This window comes from Ixodes scapularis, unplaced genomic scaffold (genome assembly GCF_016920785.2).
Source record: "Ixodes scapularis isolate PalLabHiFi unplaced genomic scaffold, ASM1692078v2 PGA_scaffold7__128_contigs__length_106722199, whole genome shotgun sequence".
NCBI lineage: Eukaryota > Metazoa > Arthropoda > Arachnida > Ixodida > Ixodidae > Ixodes > Ixodes scapularis.
Window position 1 is genome coordinate 51476170 of NW_024609882.1, and position 18260 is coordinate 51494429.

General features: G+C 45.1%; 1 protein-coding gene across 2 annotated transcripts in view; it reads right to left on the minus strand.

The window, feature by feature from the left end:
- The window catches only part of LOC8034905 (myosin light chain kinase, smooth muscle), a 110545-nt gene that overhangs the window by 64924 nt on the left and 27361 nt on the right, over nt 1-18260 (minus strand). The window contains exon 1 of one of the 2 annotated variants that reach the window (XM_002410725.4): nt 2722-3125. The exons of the other annotated variant lie outside the window; for it this stretch is intronic. The gene's annotated coding sequence lies outside the window, so the exon portion shown is untranslated. Of the gene's footprint in view, nt 1-2721; nt 3126-18260 lie in introns of those variants that run through there. 2 annotated transcript variants of the gene reach the window in all.

Below are 18260 nucleotides of genomic sequence, written 5' to 3' on the forward strand. Positions count from 1 at the left end.
TAGAACGAGGTTGATGGTAGAAAGAGAAGTCACAATCGGAAAAAGGGATATTGGGGTAGCGAAATCGAGGATCACGGCAGCTCAATGGAGCCATTTAGGTCGAGCTTCCTTGTCTCGGGGAGTGCCCGCACTCGCTTGAGCTCGTGCTCACGTACTTTTGTACCAGGCATTCCTGAACCGGCGATTCCCGAAAATTGTCCATTCTGCCTGCCGGTGGCGTCACGCCGCTGGAAAGCGCAAAGAAATTTGTACCTTCGTATGGGCATTACATTCGTTCACCGTTTTCTCAATACCATATTGATTTTATAGGTACTAAATCACATAGTATAAACAAGAGGCCCAGGTGTTTAGAAAATAATGTTTGTTTGGGTATCTAAATAAATCGGCGGACCGCGTTTTCAAAATGCTACCGGAACTGACGAAAATCTTAGTAAAAGTGAAAAGAAAAAAAAAGATATACGAATTGGTGACAAACTAATAAAGGGGGAGAATATGAGAGTGCCGAGCTCAGATTGAAAGGACTGGTGGGTACACGCTATGCTATCTGCCTTTGCGTCTACCCATAGAATCTCTCCAACCAGAGCGAACAAGAACCTGGTCTGCACCTCTGCCAGGGTCTGGCGTTTGAACGCTGGACGCCGGCGTTCCTCCTCTAGCGTTCTAACGTACCCGCGTACTCTTATTTTTTCCTCTCTCTCTCAGTTCATCACCGCATTAATGACGCTGTACTACAATTCATACTTGACACGCGTTCGCACACGCTAGCCCGGATATCCGGCCACCTGCGGAGAACATCACGACACATCTACCTGCGACGAATCGTGCGGCAGGAGCGACCCTTGTCCCTTATTTCATCCGGCACCTTTTCTTATTTTATTTTGTAACGTCATACCAGCTGTCGCCATCGTGACAACGAGCGCTGCTCAAGCCCACATTTGTTTCCTGTGCAAGTTTATACGCCGAAACGTTTGCTGTCCCGAAATATTGTCTCTTTTGTCTGGATGAAAGGAATATAACACGTTATTTTCGGGCTGTTATCTGTTCATTTATTAAGTATACAAGAACATAAGTCCGCCCTCTTCCGAATCCGTTAAGCCGCCTCAGAACAACGGTGCAAAGACGTGGAAATACGGGATCCCTGGGGGATCATACTGCTAGACAGGTTTAACACGATTATTATTATTAATATTATTACTACTATGAGTAATATGACTACTATTCAAATTCTGATTATTACTGTTACCGTTATCCTTACATATATTATAATCATAAAAGTAGCTCATGACTTGAATATTTACCGTAGTATCCGCACGTCTGTCGGCAATGAATTGTTGCAAAAAAAAAAAAAAAAAAAAAAACGTTCATGGAATACATTTTTGTTTGCTTGCTGTCTTTATATCCCGCAAAAACTAAGGTTGTTTCTTCCTCGCTCAAGGTTCATGCTCACAGATTAAATGGCTGCGGACAGTATAAGTTCTTCTGTTTTATGTGACTGTGTTTTGGCTGAATCACGCCTCAATTTTAGTTGTCATACGTCAAAAATTAATGATTATTTACGCTTGCTAGGCGCTATTTCACGCGTGACTCGTAACTTTCGTAGATACTCCTGCATGCTGCAGCTATTTGCTCGTTAGTGTTACCTAAGTTTCAAGTTTTGTCTATTGTATGGAATTCCCTGACCGTTAGTCTAGTGCTTAGGATCGAGTTTCTGCAAGCGACGCTTTGAAAGCGTGATGTATAATCGTCACACTTCTAAATTGTTTTTCTTTTCTGGTGATTATCGGCGTTTCTTAGACACTCTTGGTATTTCGCCTCTTTCATTAGACGGCTTGTTCGCGATGCGATGTTTTGTTATAAGAAGCTCAATGCAGTTATTGACTGTCCCCTGCCACTTAGTACAATCTCATTCCATGTTCCCGGCGAAAACATTGATCTACCACTTTTGTTTACCCATTTAACATAGAATCGGACTCTCGACTTACACGCATGCATCCTATGTACAACACGTTTAATAAATTTCATGTCGACTTGCTCATTTTGAAAAAAAACAAAAAGGTCATGAAAAGTGCACTATTCATGTTTCCTCGCAGTATATTATTCTCCTTTAGGCTCGTGTAAGTACACACCGCCTAAGGTCTACTTCTGTTTGGCCTCTTCTCACAATAAGACTCACGATTGATTGATTCATTTATGCATTAATCATTATCAATATTACCATCATTATTTTACCATTTAGATATTAGCATTATTGCTATTATTATTCTATTTGGAAGCACAGTCGACGCTTCTTATGGTCACACAGAGAAGCGGCACGACACCACTTCAGCGGTCGAACTCTACCTACTTGTTGCCGGATTTATTTTGCACTGAAACACCTCATTGAATGAAAGGAAATGGGTTCGACAAGCACTAGACCTGCTTGAACTCGTTGCAGCAAAGTGAACACGCCTAACTTATCGGTTGCTTTCTTTGTTTCCTTTTCTTTCGCTCTTTCGTTATCGTTCTTTGTCTTGGAACCTCAGTTGTCAGCCAATGAACCGAATTACTAACTGGTTAAACGTCATATCCGGCATCACGGTTTGAAAAGGGGGACCCAATAAACACACAAGAAAGTGCAAAATACATACGGTCAGCTACGTAGCTTTTTGCAGAGTGTTTTTCGACGTTGGCGTGTCACTAATCGTATATTGACTGCCTTAAAGTTTCTGTAAAAACACTCACCAAACAGAGCTTGGGATTATCACTTCGGTTGACACGGTTCACTTCAAATGCATGGGCCCTTCCGCGTGCTTCAGACTAGAACCTAGACAGTTCGCAGAGTATACATCGCAGATTGTCGCCTCGGCAACCGCGAAGATTATGCGATTACCGGCACAAGTGCAACACAAGCCACGTACGAGCCAAACATCGGCAGTGAGTGACGTCACTAAACAGCTGTGCTTATCCAGCCGAGATCCCCGGTTCTCGTCATTGTTATCAGCGAATTTCTATGCCGTAAAGGAATCCTATAAAATCTAAAGATTCTCAGGCGCGGCACTTGAATCACGCCAACAGGGCACTCCCACGCGTATACGTACAACAAACAGGAAAATTAGATCGAACACGTTGCACACCGCAGGAGAACTGGGAGAGCTAAAAATGAGTCCTTCGTTTTTATTTTTTTATGTAACAGTGCACATAGGCCGTTCCAATAGACTTTTTCAGCGCTTATCTCCCAGCCGAGAAATGCTGAGTCACTGAACTGTGGACGCATGCGCAGCGTCTGATCTGCCGCACACCAGATAAACAGCGCCCAGCAGACAAAGGTGGTAGCGCGCAGATGGCGCTTTTTGGAAAGGTCTATAGGCATGTTTCTCTCGGCTATAGGCATCCTGCGTTGCCCAGGAGGCGCTGCGAAAAATGACTTGTTAGGACTTGTTTTGGGTAGTACAAACTTGAGCAACTCAGACTGCCACACATATAGAAGCGTGCCTGCTCTGGGGCGCGGAACACGATAACGAGGAAAATAGAAAAAAACAAAAAAATGCTAACGCCGTCGAAGCACAGGCGAAATCCAGGACGATAAGAGCGTGAACCAAGAAATGCCGTATCACGCGTCCCAAAGAAACATAAAGGGGAAGAAAAAACAAAAACAAAAACGTCGGGACGTCAGATGTTCTATACTTCGTTTCAGCTTCGGTCCGAGCGCGGCCGATGTTATGAGCCGGAGGTCCAATCAAACAGCGAAAGAGGTGCAACGTCATGGCGTGCTTTCTGCAGTTGATAGGACCAGCCGGTATTCGCCGTCTCTCTGTGCGTGCTCCTCCGCCGGCTAGTTCTATAAAGCGCAGAGAGCACGCCATGACGCTGCGCTTTTTGCGCTGTATGATTGGCCCTTCGGCTCATAAAACAGGCCGCGCTCGGACCGAAGCTGAAACGAAGTATAACGTCACCACTTAGCGATATGAGACGCGTACCCTAGTGGTGGTGGCATGAATTTGGAACTTTCTTTTGTCCTGCGGCTTTGAATGTAGCCGATATCGGACGTCCACAGGCGTTTTTCTGTTCTTCTTCACTACACAGAAGGAAAAAATCACGGCGGAGGCGCCACAATAGTGGAAGTCCCAACCAGGCGAGCTTGTACTACCCAAAACGAGGGCGCTGCAGTTTGTTCAAAGCTTCAGCGCAGGAGGCCCATAGGGAGTGAAAGTGTGTCCCTAGAACGCGACCACGTAGAGCTTGCATTGAGCACAACGCGGCACTGCAGCGTTCGATCATGCACGAATCGCAATCGTTTAGAAGCATGTGCCAGTCACTGATATCTAATGTATTAGGCTGAATAGCGGATCGACGCTGGTTTTGCTGGGGTCGAGAGGCACCCCCAGTGGTTATTACTTGACACCAGCAAAGGCTCTGAACCCTATGGGGGAAAGGTAAAGAAAGTAAGATTCCTCTTATTTGTATTATATTTTGGACAACCAAACTTCGATAAAATTTTCTATAAATGGTGAAAATTAATTTTTTTTTCTCTCTCTCTCTTTTTGCGTCAATACTTCCTACATTAAAGTTTTAGGGGAAAACTATTTTTCTATCCTCCGTTGATTACCTCCACGGGCCCCACGAGCCGCACGAGCAGCCTGTGGGAGCCATGCCGTCATGCAGGCAGCCAGAAAGGTTGGCTTTGATGTTTAATTTTATAATTTTACTGACGAAGTATCCTAGATTCTGTTTCAGGCGTCATTTTTGTTTCCGCCAAGCGTGACGAACAGCGTAATCAACGGATTGTGTGGATGTGTGTCTTGATAGAGCTTGCACGAAGCACATGCCACCTTGGTTGTGGTTGTTCTTGTTTCTTTCTCTTAACTTACAGTTCAGGTCATTCATTTTTTTTTTGCGCACTTTTGCCTTTGTTGCTGCTGCGTAAAGAACTTTTGTTTTTATTCATTAATCTTAAAAAGATGTTAGAAACCAGCGCAATCTTGCTATAACGCATCGATAGCAGCAGACGACAGAGACGGACACACTGTTTCTGTAATATAATAACCTTCTCAACCATTACTGACGAATGAAATTGCGTCTTACTATTCCTGCGAAACCTAAGTTGATTCACAAGAGACTTCGCAAAGGCATCAAAAACTTTTTTTGTATTCGTTCCTCCTACTGACTGGCATCTATTACCTGGTGTTAAGCGATGGCCACCGGTGGTGCCACCGTCGGCCTGCCTATCCGCCATCCAGCCTAGTACAACTATGGTCGGTGGTATCAAAATATGTCTACGCGCGATAACAGAGCCTGTGAAAATCAAAGAGCTACAAAACTTCTAAACAGACAAAAGAAAAACGCAGCTCGTGCTTTCAGTGTCCTATCAAAACGATCCTTCCCTTGTGGCTTATTTGTTCTTATTATTTTTCCGTATATTTATATCCATTAATTGAATTCTGCCGGCTTAGCGTCCGCCAGCAACGCGGCCGAGAAAGAGCCAGCCGGCAACGGTCAGGCGGCGCCGGCAGAACGAACGCGATTCCACGGTTTTACCCAGCTTCTGTTTAACTTGGCAAGAGATCAACGCTACGCCTTAGATTGCCTTCCGACGGCTTCGATGTGTGCTACATATATACCTTTGAATTGCTTATCCCCCGGTTTAAAAATGCTAAGTCACTGAGCTGTGGGCGCATGCTCAGGGTCTGATTTACCGCGCAGTAGAGCTACAGCGCATGTTCAGAAAGCCTTCCACAGCCCAGCAGACAACGATTGAAGCGGGCAGAAGGCGATTTTTGCAGAGGTCTATTCGAGCGCAACACACACATATTAGAGCATGACGTTGCAAAACGCCTGATACTTCTTCGCAGTAAAAGCGCGCTCCGGCGAAGCGTATATCACATGCTTCACTCAGTTGTTTCTATTGGCCCGCAGGGGCCGTAGCTTCAGCCGTACTGGCATGTTATTCGCCCACGGCTCCCTGGCCTATCCAGCATTTCTTGCTTCAGATTCTATGCGGAGCGCAAGTTCGTCTGCTTCTTTGGAGGGGTTGCAATGATGTCAGAACGCCGAGCTCTTATCGGCTGATTAATAAAAATTGTGGGTTGACTTCAAGGAGTCTAGAATTGAGGACTACCCACAATCCTTTCAATTAAAGCCAATCAGAGCTCGTCGTCGTTCTGACGTCGCCGCAACTCCTATACTAGAAACAGTCGACTTTCTCGCCGCATAGTATGCCGGCTGGAAGGGGAAGTCTGCCGGGCGTCGTATGCACGCAATAATGAGGGGCGTGAGACGTGTTGAACATTTTGAGAGCTTATACCCCTGTCAGACGGGCTAGTTTAGTGTCACTACAAGCGAGTGCACTTCAACACGTCGAAACACACTCCAAGTGCGTTGGTGCTACACGGGAAAACTTAGTGTCACTCCAAAATGATGGCAATAACGATGGTTGAGTAATGTTGAGTAATGGGCACGCAAAATATTACAGTGCATACGCACTTTTTCATAAATAACATCGTCAACTTGTTAGAAACAGGTTACCACAGATTGTTGCGCTAAGTCACGAGCTTTAATCCAAATTTAAATCCCATTTGACAATTACGATCAGCCATTGCAAGCCAGTGATACACGTCCGCAAGCCGGTACGATGCTCATCCAGATGGAAACGAGCAGGGGTAGGGATTGAACCCAGGATTCCTTTGTTCTGCAGCGCGAGCTTTCGCTCCGCGTGCTCCGAGCTAGTGTGCGCGAGCACACTCGGCCACTAGCCACTCGCCACAACGAAACATCATGGAGTGTGTGGAGGAAGAGCTGGAGGGCGATGTCCGCGATGTCGGACAGTGGACGCGCGTGGTTGGTGCACTTTTCTCCGTGAGAGCGCGACGCCTTTCAGATGAGAGGCAGCTGGACCTGGATGCCGACACACAGGCAAGAATTTCAAGTGACATCGATAAGCAGCTGCAGGCCAATGCCTTCACCATAGCCGCCCGCTCTCATGACCGACAAACTATCCGTGATCAGTCAAGAACGGTGGACTTTCCAGAGAAACGAACGGTGGTTCGAAGACACCTTGCCCCATTTGGGCGAGTTCCATTTCAAGCAAGCCTTTCGCGTCTCTCCTGCCACCTTCAAATTCCTCGTGGAGTCTTGCAGGTGCCTCCTGGCCGTCGCTGGCGGCCGCGCACGGGCCAAGGCTGGAGACTAGATTAGTCACTTGTTTTTCTACAATGCACTACTTTCCTGCCAACAGAAGACAAGTGCGCATCTAATAGTACTCATATCAAAATAATACTAATTTTATGCAGCGTTAATTTCTTCTATTATTTTTACTCCTTGAACACTGCTATCGACATTACACACTCGGCCTACCGGAGAGAGCGTAGTGTGCTCCCCGAACTTACTTCATTGAAAGTGAGTTCTACTGGCAGGGCTGGGGATTGAGCTCAGTATCACTGGGTTCTCCATCTCCAGCGCGAGCTTTCTCTCCACGTACTCCGATCTGGTGGGTGCTAGCCCACTCGGCCACCGATACCCCTTAATAAAAACACGTTAAAAAAATTAGACGTTTACAATTCTCTGTAATGCCGAATTGGAGCGCAGCTCTTGAGGAGGAGGGAGGAAGGGTGCGAAGGGGAGGGTATGCCAGCTGCTCCCGCTCCGTACCCTCCCGTCCTCCTCTTCTGTTCCCATCCCACGTAGCGTAAAAATTTCGCTAAATTTTCCGCTAAATTTAGCCGGGAGATTTTCCCGCTGAATTGACGTGTGACGTCACATGACACGTAATCAGACATTTTAGATGTGACGTCACGTGACATCACATGGGCAAACCTTTTCCTCTAAATTTAGCTGAAAAATTTTCCGCCAAACTTAGCAAAAACTTTTTACCGCAACCTTTATCGGGAACATTTTACCCTCGTGACGTCACACGTGACGACACGTGACGTCACGCTTAACCTCATTTTGGGAAACAGCCCTTAATGCAACACGCGGTTACGCCGACGCCGCTCAACTTAGAAACGGGTGCCTAGGAGCTGTGCTCTAAAACAACGTTAAATGAATTAACGATTTTTTATGCCATTTGAATGATTCTGATCGATCATCGCAATCCAAGATAAAGAACGAAACATTTCCAACTTTGGCGTTCCACTTCGTTCCACGGAAGTCTACGAGGGGGCCCTTACACTGCCCAATCAGATCATAATTATCGTTTTGTCTCGAATAGTTACATGCTGAAACAAAAGTAGGCTCTATCATTCTCTGCTAACCAAGATAGCCATGAATGACTGACTTTGTCGTCGTCTTTTATCAATTCAGCGCTCCGCTAATCTTGATTCAGATCAGCCTAAACTCCAAGTCCACGCCACTATTTTTCGCAATGCCACTCTTCTACATGTCGTCTCTTTCAAAAATTTCTTTTTCTTTATAAAATAAAACTTACGCGACGCTTTTGGTTTCCGTGTTGTTATGTTTTACTGTTGAAACACTCCTATTGATGCCACGCACTCGATCGAGTGAAGTAAGTTCTTCAAACTCGCTCCAAGCCAAGTGTGTTCCTCAGGAGGGAGCCGTGTGGTACACTACAGAAATGACACTAAGGGCGAAGTGCACTCGCTTGTAGTGACACTAAACTAGCCCGTCTGACAGGGGATAGATTGTGGAGAGCGTCCATCTCAAACCATGAAGAGCGTCCCCAATTCAATAGCGGACGCCACCGGCGAAGGTTGGTCACAAGTGCGCATGCGTTGAATTTTCGAGTGGCGAGGAGGAAAGCAGGCGGAGAGGCTGCTGAGACCAAGGGACATTGCAAGTGAAATAAAGCTATTTAAAAATAAGCACAAATGGGCCACGCGCATTAAAAAAAAAATTACGACAAAACTATTTTTTTGTTAGCAATATGTACGCCGTCAGACGCAATTTAGAGGCGGTAGGTGGAGGTCGCATCTCGGCTAAGCCCGTCCCCGTACTTAAAAGGTGCTTATATATCTAATTGACTGAAGAGGTCATTGACGTTTGAAAGGTTGGTTTAAATTTGTATCTCCGTGTCGTAATATTATTTTAATCGACTACTTTTTGTTATGTTTGAGAAGCAAATAATCGAGATCGAGTCATTATTGATTTTGTATGTGTTCTGATATTACTTCTGCAGCTTTGGTATAAAGCGGTAACAAACATGGCTGCCGGCGTCTGCGGAGCGCTGAAGAATCGAAGCTCGTTGAGCTCGTCAGTTTTTATGAGTGCGAGTGGATTTGGGTTCACAAAGGAGTTTAGAGGAAGATCTGCTTAACCGATGTAGTTTGCAGCAAACAACTGCCGCAAGTACGCGTTTCCGGAAGCTCTGTGCGGATGCTTGTTCTTGTACCGGGACTAGCTAAAGCCTAGCGTCCCATATCAACTGCTCTGATCGATCTGGCGTGATTTCTTTCTTTGCGTGTGTTGATGCTGAATAAAGATGTTGGTTACCGGTAAAAGCGGCCCCACTGCTCTGTGAATTGTGAAACCATCGTAATTGTGACAATGGTTTCAATATCGGGAACATACCTAGAGAAGTAAAAATTTGCGACTCATTTGCTTGAAGTCAACGAGACGTTCGCATTGCATCAAGTTGGTCAAGGTATGCTCCAGTCATTTCGCCTCGAGAGGCAAGAAGCTCTAAAGTTTTGCAGTTTTGCAGACAGACAGCGCCTGAGGCTATCTGAGGGTCCTGTCGCATCAGTCATACGAAAACTATCTGCAGATATGTTCGCAGCATGCTTATGCTTGTCGAAGAGGCATGAGGCCGCTCATATTTCTGCCGTGATTGCTGCAGCGAACACCGCGTCTTTTGTATAATGTGTGATCAGTGGGACTTTAGTTTAGAGAGAAAAGATTTGCAATCACTTTAGGCAATGCGTATAGCATCAGTAATTCAGGAACGCAACGTAGAACATACATCAGGTCGAGAAAACATTTATGAAAGCACGAAATGCTTTTAGCGCTGCTTCCAAATCCTGAAATTGTTTACGCCCATCCGTCCGTGCATATACCGCTAAATTTAGAGGGAGGAATCGATATCACGAGACCTATATACGAATTCAGTTTCTCAGCCAAAATTAGCGGGAGAATTGATGTCACGTGACCTGGCATCACGGGTCATACAGACCAATTCAGTTTCCCGCTAAATTTGGCGGTAAACTGGCGTCACGTGGCGTCACCTGTTCTTTGACGGCACGTGATCTATACCTCAAGTATGTTTCACAGCTAAATCTAGTCGGAAAATTCACGTCTTGCGGCCAAAACATCCATTCAGTTTCACCGCTACATTTAACGGAAAATTGTACTATTGCAAATATTATTGTTGCTTCGGTTTTTTTTTTTTTTTAAGATTTTATGTTTCTTTTTGTGCAGAAGTCGTGCAACGCTGCCCAAAAGTCAATCTTCGTAGGATTATGCCAGAGGTTCCAAGGTTCGGCAAAGGAAGCAGACACAAACTGGCAGTCCCTAAGCTCAGGTAGAAAATTATTGCGCAGATTAAATACATTTTATAGTAAACTGACACCACAACGCAGAGCCGTTTTAGCGAATATATACTGGTATCAGTTCCCCGTTTTTCTTACCAGAGGACAAGATTCGTGCATCTAAGTTCACTTGCTCGTATTGTGAATATTGATTGAGCCACATTTTTGGTGGGTACAGTTACCATTTTAGAAGATGCTAGCAACGCAAATGTTTTCAAAGTAATCTCAAAAAGTGGAAGGGCACCACGTTGCGCGAAGTTGCGAAAAACAATTTAGAAAAGTGTCGCTGCAGTGTCTTCAAATGAGCAACGTACACAAAATACAGGGTGAGTCAAAGGGATTGATGGTTATTCGAAGAAGCCGCCGCATAAATCAGTTTGTGAACGCATTAAACCATGGCCCACTCCGGACGCCCGTGTGCCGTGTTATCGTCTGCATCCGCTGCAAGGCTGGAGCATGCCGCTTCCAATCTTACGTGCATCCATCTATCGGCTCTTGCACCAATGATACGCCTTTCTTTAGAAGTCGGCCGCCGTATGTAGGGATTTCGCTTTTTACGCTCCAAACTTTCTACTCTGATTAGTTTCTTTAGTGAATTTTTTATACCTATCATGCTCGTTCTTGAGCCATTTCTCTAAAAAAAATGTTCCATATGTTTAAATACCGGTATATGGGGTCCCTTCAAAACAGCCGTCGAACCCTTTGACTCACCCTGTAAATAAACAAACGCAATCTCTAAGCCTCACGTTCAGATGTTTTGCAACAAAATCAGTTTGAATTTTGTCTTCATTCATTTACGGGTGCCAATGTGCTTGCTTCATCCTTCGCAAATGACGTACGCATTTTCTCCGGGCGTCGAGCCCCTTTTCTTGGAGCTGCTTGAAATAATTCCTATGAAAACAGTCTTTTTAATACTTCCTGGAACTCAAGAATTGTATCACGTGGTTTGCACGTTGCCACGTAAGTGACACTTTCCTCACGATCATCAGCCACTAAAAAACATACGTTCCGCAACCCGCTAGCGTCCGCATTCCTCAGATAAGTTCTTGCACGCGTGACACATTGTAATAAACACAGCATGTTCGTCTTTCAAACTCGACACAAATTGAGACTTTCAAAACTAAAAACGTGGCAAGGGCACGAAAGAAACATTTCAAGAACCTGAGACCGGAAACGGGAAGTGCTCAATGTCAGCAAGGGAGCACGTCTATTCTCGAACTTTTTTTTTCTTCCTTTTTTTTTTCCGGAGGTTGCAGTTTTGTATTTTATACCTTTTTTATCTATTTTAAGAAGACAACTTGTAATCTCTGAAGGTCGAAAAAAAAACAGACCAACAACGTTTGGCATTCGGCATATGTGAAGCGGATGTTCGTCTGCTTCTTGCACAGGGGTAGCGATGATGTCTGTCAGGACGCCGAGCTCGTATTGGCTGATTGGAAAAAAAAATAATGGGTAGACCTCAAGGCCTCTAGCGTTGAGGTCTACCCACTATCTTTTCAATCAAAGCCAATCAGAACTCGGCATCGTTTTGACGTCCCCGCTACCCCTGGGCAACTTTACTAGATTACCTCAGCTGTGGAAGTCCCGTGGAGGGGAAGATCCCCCCTCCTTCAATCACTTCAATTCGCCTTCCGTCGATAGAAGGGCCATCTAGATTTTCGTTAAAAAAGTGTTTGTTCCATAGAGTACGGTGGAACGCCATCTAGACACAGTGCTTTACCAGTACGTATTCCATAGAATACACTGCAGTCCCCAGCAGTTAACATAGCAGCCCTACCGCAGGCGAGCCATGGTGAAAAAGGGTGTGTGTGTGTGTGTGTGTGGGGGGGGGGGGGCATACTGTTTGTGCAAGCAGCGTCTATGAGCAGTTTCGTAACTGACCTAATCTAATAATATTACCCCAGCGCAAGAAGCGGACGATTCCCTCTCCGAATACACCAAAATGCGACTGTGACGTCACGCCGCTGGTGCTGTGACGCTGTTATTGCAACGGCACATGCGCAGAAGCCTCACTTCATGCGAATCTGGCTTCTTCGCACGCGCAATGCCCACACCTGGTGTGGGCAAACGCTGACTTGTTGGTGAACATCATGTAAGTCACTATACGTAAGGACATTTCTCTTCCACGCGGCCGTCACCATCCCAAGACCCTCGGTTTGTAGAAACACATCGTTTTTTCCATCGCCACGCAACTTAACAAAAGTTCGTGTTCTTTTCTTTTTTATTGCGAATGTCACTTTTTGTCATGCATCGTCTATTTGTTATTTTTACTTGTTGCAGGTTGTAATTTGTCTTTTGTTATTTTTTCGTCCACGTGGCTAAGGGGAATGGTAGATGGGAAAGGTATGTATATGAATCCAAGGTCCATCGTTTGTTTACGTTCAAAAAACGTTAAAGATATATATATATATATATATATCTTTTTTTTAAGGGGGGGGAAGATTGATTTCTAATTGAGGGCAAAACAAAAAACAAACAAAAAATATTTTAAGAACCTCCCAACTTTTTTTTCAATAGAGACGTTTTAAAACCACCATCAAGCAGTATTGGCGGTCATCACTTTTAGAACACGAGGCCTTTGATTGGTTCCGAGCTACTAACGCAGAGTCAGAGTTCAATGAACTCTGACGCTGCACTCTTTCTGGATAGAACCTAAACCTGAGTTCACGTCAAACACTGACGCAACTCTCGTGTCCAGTAGATGCCAATGAGCACGTTACCAAAAAATGGCGGACTCGGATAGTTAATACCGCAGCTACAAGATGGCGCACACTATTGAAGAAAGTCTATTTTGTAAAAATGATAGTGACACACGGTACCACCGTCTTTGACCTCCGTACTGGAATGCTTAATCTCGGGACGCACAGGTATGACAACAAGAAATACGCAATAATAAAAATATATCGACGAAACAGGCAACCAAATATGAACATATTTTAAAAACTGCACTTCACGAAGGCGGCGGCGTTGGTAAAGTTAACTTAGGCGAGGCTTAAGGCCGGTTCAGACACTTGCGTTTGAGTGCGTTTGACTGCGTTGCGTCGAGAACCGAAAGCGAGTCACCGGCACATCTGTGCTTCGTGTGAAGCGTGCAATCTAATTCAAAGAATCATCTTAGCACGCGATATAAGTAGCAGGGATGTCCTGGTTTCTCGCTGCCGCAACGCAGTCAAACGCAGTCAAACGCAACTGTCTGAACCAGGCTTTACAGTGCGTATGCGTCGCACAAAAGACAGTCTGCATGCAGGTGTGAACGCGAGTCACCACGAGATCCGTGCTTCGAATGCCCTATGGAAAGGAGTTCAAGCAGAAACTTGGCACGCGGCATTTGAACCACGGATATTGCGGTGACTCGGGTTTGCAGACTTTCTTTTTTATGATGTCTGCGGACGGAGCGCGCCGATCTTTCAGAACACTCGCAAACATAAGCGCAACGAGCAGAACGAGTTCCTTTAGACCACGATTACTTGTAGTCTGATCAAAATCGTTCCGCGTCTTGCTCTTCCGTTTTCGTGTTATAAAATATGGGTGCTTTGCTACACCGGGTTTACATCACGTGTGAAGACACACACTTGAGAGGCCAAAGTCTGAGCAAATGCGGGATATACCTAACATTAACGTATTGCAGAAAGATGACTTCTTGACCGTTGGTCCGAGTTGAAAGACGCTTTTGATAGATAATCCCTCACAAAGAAGTAAAAAAGGTAAACTAGGCTTTGAACGTTTGTTTACAAAGTGTAAAATCCATTCGGCGTTGAAACGGTTTCTAATGTGTACGCTGTTGAGGAGTATTTCAACCAGCGCAGCGTTACTGGAAGCCCATAGCCCCAGAGAAGTGAACAGGCGGCACCTCGGAAGGCTGCTAGTCAGCGCGGCTGGTCACCAAAAAGTGCAACTTTAGGCAACTCACGCCACCAAACTATTGGTCACGAATGCTGCGTCAGAGTTCCGCAAGGCACTCGGACGTTCCAGCTCGAGATCGGCTCCAATGACCGCGGCCGTGGGCTATCTCAGCGTTGCGAGTACTCCGCATAAGATGGCGCCACTTGTCGAACGAAAAACTTTCTTATTCGGTTGCGCATTCGAAAAGCTTCATAGAGCAAGTAAAAGGGACAATATCGGCTCTCTAATTGGCGCGTTACTAATAACGTCATATCGCCTGGAGTACGAGGGGAGAAAAAGGTGGGCGGGGGGGGGGGGGGGGAGGGGGGGGGAGGGGAGAGGCATAGGCAAACACGTCTCAATGATTCACGCGGTGTCCTTATGCCAGCTCCCAGATTTTCTTCAGCTAATCGAGTAAACAAATACGGAAGTCGGCTAAAGGCTAGCGCATGAATCACAAGAGCTTGTTTAACTAAGCTTGCCAGCGGCCCCCCCCCCCCCCTCCTTTTCTCTCTGCCCGTAATCCAGGCGATACGATGTCCAGGAAAACGCTCCAATCAGAGATATGAAATAGACCTTCTAAAAGTCCATGCCATCGCCTCTCCGCCATTGCTTTATCACGTACCCTGATCATCTGTTGGACACCAGGACTGTGTCGACGTTCCGCGTGAACTCCGCTGAGCTGGTAATGAAAACGAAGTGACGTCACCGTTCGGCGAGGACTCGGGTCCAATCACATGCTTCGTGCCCAAGCGATGGCAGCCGCCAATATTGTTTGATGGACTTTTGAAAAGGGTCTATTGGACCGTTAACGCACTCCGCAATATTTTCTGAAAAATTTGCCTGGTCCCTATAGTCATTAAGAATTGCGGATGTCAGATTCATTACATTCTAAGGTTGAAGCTTGGGCGAGTTGGTATGACCCCATATTAGAAAATTAAAACAGCGCAAAGGGGGGGAGGCAAAAAAAAAAAGAAGAAAGAAAGTATCAGCATAAAAAGCGTGTACCTTTATTACATTCAATTAAGGATTTTTTGGGAAAGTTGGCTTTTGGTCATCTCGCCTGTCTGGTTTAGGATCTCGATGTCAATGTTAATTCCCTTTCAGATTCATGCGAGCTTCGATTCTGAGTCCGCCCTGGGTGCCAGATGCCAAGTCTGCGCTCCGGATGTTCGCGAGCTTAAAGCACCGACAGGTACCAAAATAGCGATTTATAAATGCTTCCACTTTCCGGTCGTCCCACGTCACTAAAGGCCGAAGCGTGTGCGACAGACGTCACTTAGGTGCGTCTGACCTTTCTTTCTTTTTTGTTGACGCAATTTGCATGAAGGGTTGTTTTTTGGCCAGTTATTCTGGGTCCCTGTATTTACGTAATTCCTGGAATGCTGGTGATCCTGTGACGCACGTATTTTGCTCAATTTATGCCATGTTGTTATTTTTCTTTTAAGTTTGTCACAGGGCAGATGTTTCTTCTTAGGTACATTACGAAATAGAATTTTCCTCCTCTCAGGTGTCAGGCGGAATTTTGAGCGAGTAGAGGTTATAAATATTCTGTATGACGACTCCTACCCATTTCATTCCATACAAAATTTAAAAAAAAAATAGTTCCTAAACTAAATAAACCAGAAAACACCGATTAAAGGCAGCGGTATCCTCCGACCTGATGTAATTAATGGAATTATAATTTAATAATTTTGCAACTTATCATAAGTATTTCTTGTAAAAAAAATTGCGCAATCGAGGCAAATCTTTACAATTACCAGAAACAAAATCTGTACACCGTTCTCAAGCGCCATGAAAAATGTTTTGATATTCATCTTGTTTCCATTCCACGTGTGTCTTCTGCGAAACATCATACAGATGTGAACCAATCACCTCCACTAAGGCAGAGACCATAACGGGTTTCAACCGCTGAACGAGACGATCAATGATCAGGTGAACGTCATGCTCCAGAAAGGGATGATACGAACACCGGCAGGCCCAGAGTCCTTTCCAGTTGTATTTGGAAAGGAGAGGGAACTGCTCAATTTTGCGTTGATTTTGCCGTTTAAAACATAACGACGAGAGATGTCTAACCCAAGCCCCGAATAGATGACGTGTCGAATAGTTTTCCAGGAGATGAATATTTTTAAACCATCGGTCTCCGAACACGTTATTGACAGGTGCTACGGCTGAACGCGATAAGGCTAAAACCGCATTTTTCACTTCCGGCGGGCTACTTGAGTTTAGCGCCATGCCGTTTGGGCTATGCGAAGCCCCGGAAAGGTTTTATGAGAACGATGTTGCTATTTTTTTTTTTCAAAAACATTCTGTGAGCACCTTACTATATTATTTGCCGTTCTCTCTTGCTTAGCAAACGCACACATCCAACTCACCATAAAAAAGAAAAAAAGTCGTTTTAATAGTATCGAAATTCTTGGACTTGGTCACCTCGTTTCCCCAGGCTGCTTTCGGACCGACCCCTAAAAATGTCAAGCCATTTCAGAATTTGCCCTACCAAGAAATTTACATGATGCCCGAAGTTTATTTTTATGACTTTGTTCTTCATTTAGACACGTAATTCCTAGACTTGCATACATCGTAACGCCCCTACAAGCCCTACTTCGGAAGAACTAAACTTTGCGATGTTATTAATTTACAATTTCGGTCCTCACTGTGTTCTTTTTTTAAGTAGATATATTTATTGGCAGCATTAAAAAAGTGACGGCAGCAGAAGGCAGGGTTTCGCACTTTTGACTGTAAACTTTGTTCCCAACTGATTTCAAGCAGTTTCATGGTATCAAATGAATACTTTGGAAGCTCGTTCCAGCAGCCGTACACTAGCACGAGACAAATGCTCGTCACAGTCCACATATAGAATGCCCGCTCGATCTGCAAGCCTGCCTTCCACTGAATGTTGGTTCTGGCATCACTTTCGCTTGACGATTTTACAATAACTACTCTGAATTTCGCGATACATAATTGCATAGCGGAAAGGGAAAAGGTCGGTGGTTCCAATAATATAGTTGGATGAGGTAGCTAAAAATATCGCTGGAGTGCCCCTTAACACCTGACCCCATACAAGTCCACTTCGACAACACCACCCCTACATCGATTCACACCGAAGAAAGCGAATTTGGTTTAGGTGCGGTACTGGTCCAACAAAAAGTCGGACATGAGAGCTGTGTCTTTACCTATACCATCAGAACCCTTTCAATAGCCGAAATAAACTACTCCGCTACCGAAACAAACAAATGGCTCTCTCAATCGTATGGGCTATTTCCAAATTTATGCCGTATTTGTACGGACGCCATTTCCATGTAGTCACGAACCGTCGCGCCATCTGTGGGCGCACGAACCCTAAAGACCCTTTTGGTTGTCTTGGAATATGGTCACTCTGACTACAATAGTATGATTATAGCATACTCTACAAATCCCGCAGGAAGCATAGCGACGTTGACGATCAATTTCGGTGCCCACTGCCCGACTTATCATAACCCGATACATCTCACGTCGAAGATCCGGTTTTCATCCTGCCTATGAATATTGTGAGTGTTGGCCACCAGCAATTGTGGAACCCATATATGAAGCGTATTATGACTAGGGTTCCGTGTTTTCGGATACATTCGATAAACTTCCGCAGGTAAAGTTTTGGTCTATACGGATTTATCCGATAAACCCCAAATTTTGACGTGCCAATGTCCCCCCCCCCCCACACCAAAAAAAAAGTAAATAAAGACGGTATTTTACAATTAAGTTTTATCAGCGCACAGGGTCAGTGGTGTCCCGGGAAGATGTCACCTCAGTTATCTTTCAAATATCGGATCACTGACAAAGGGGGCCTCACCGCTTATCTCGTCAAGGTTCAGGACGACATGTCATTGTATTTTCGGGTCACGAGAAAAACCTCTGCATTCGTTTCAATTTTGGTCCATACTATCTGTG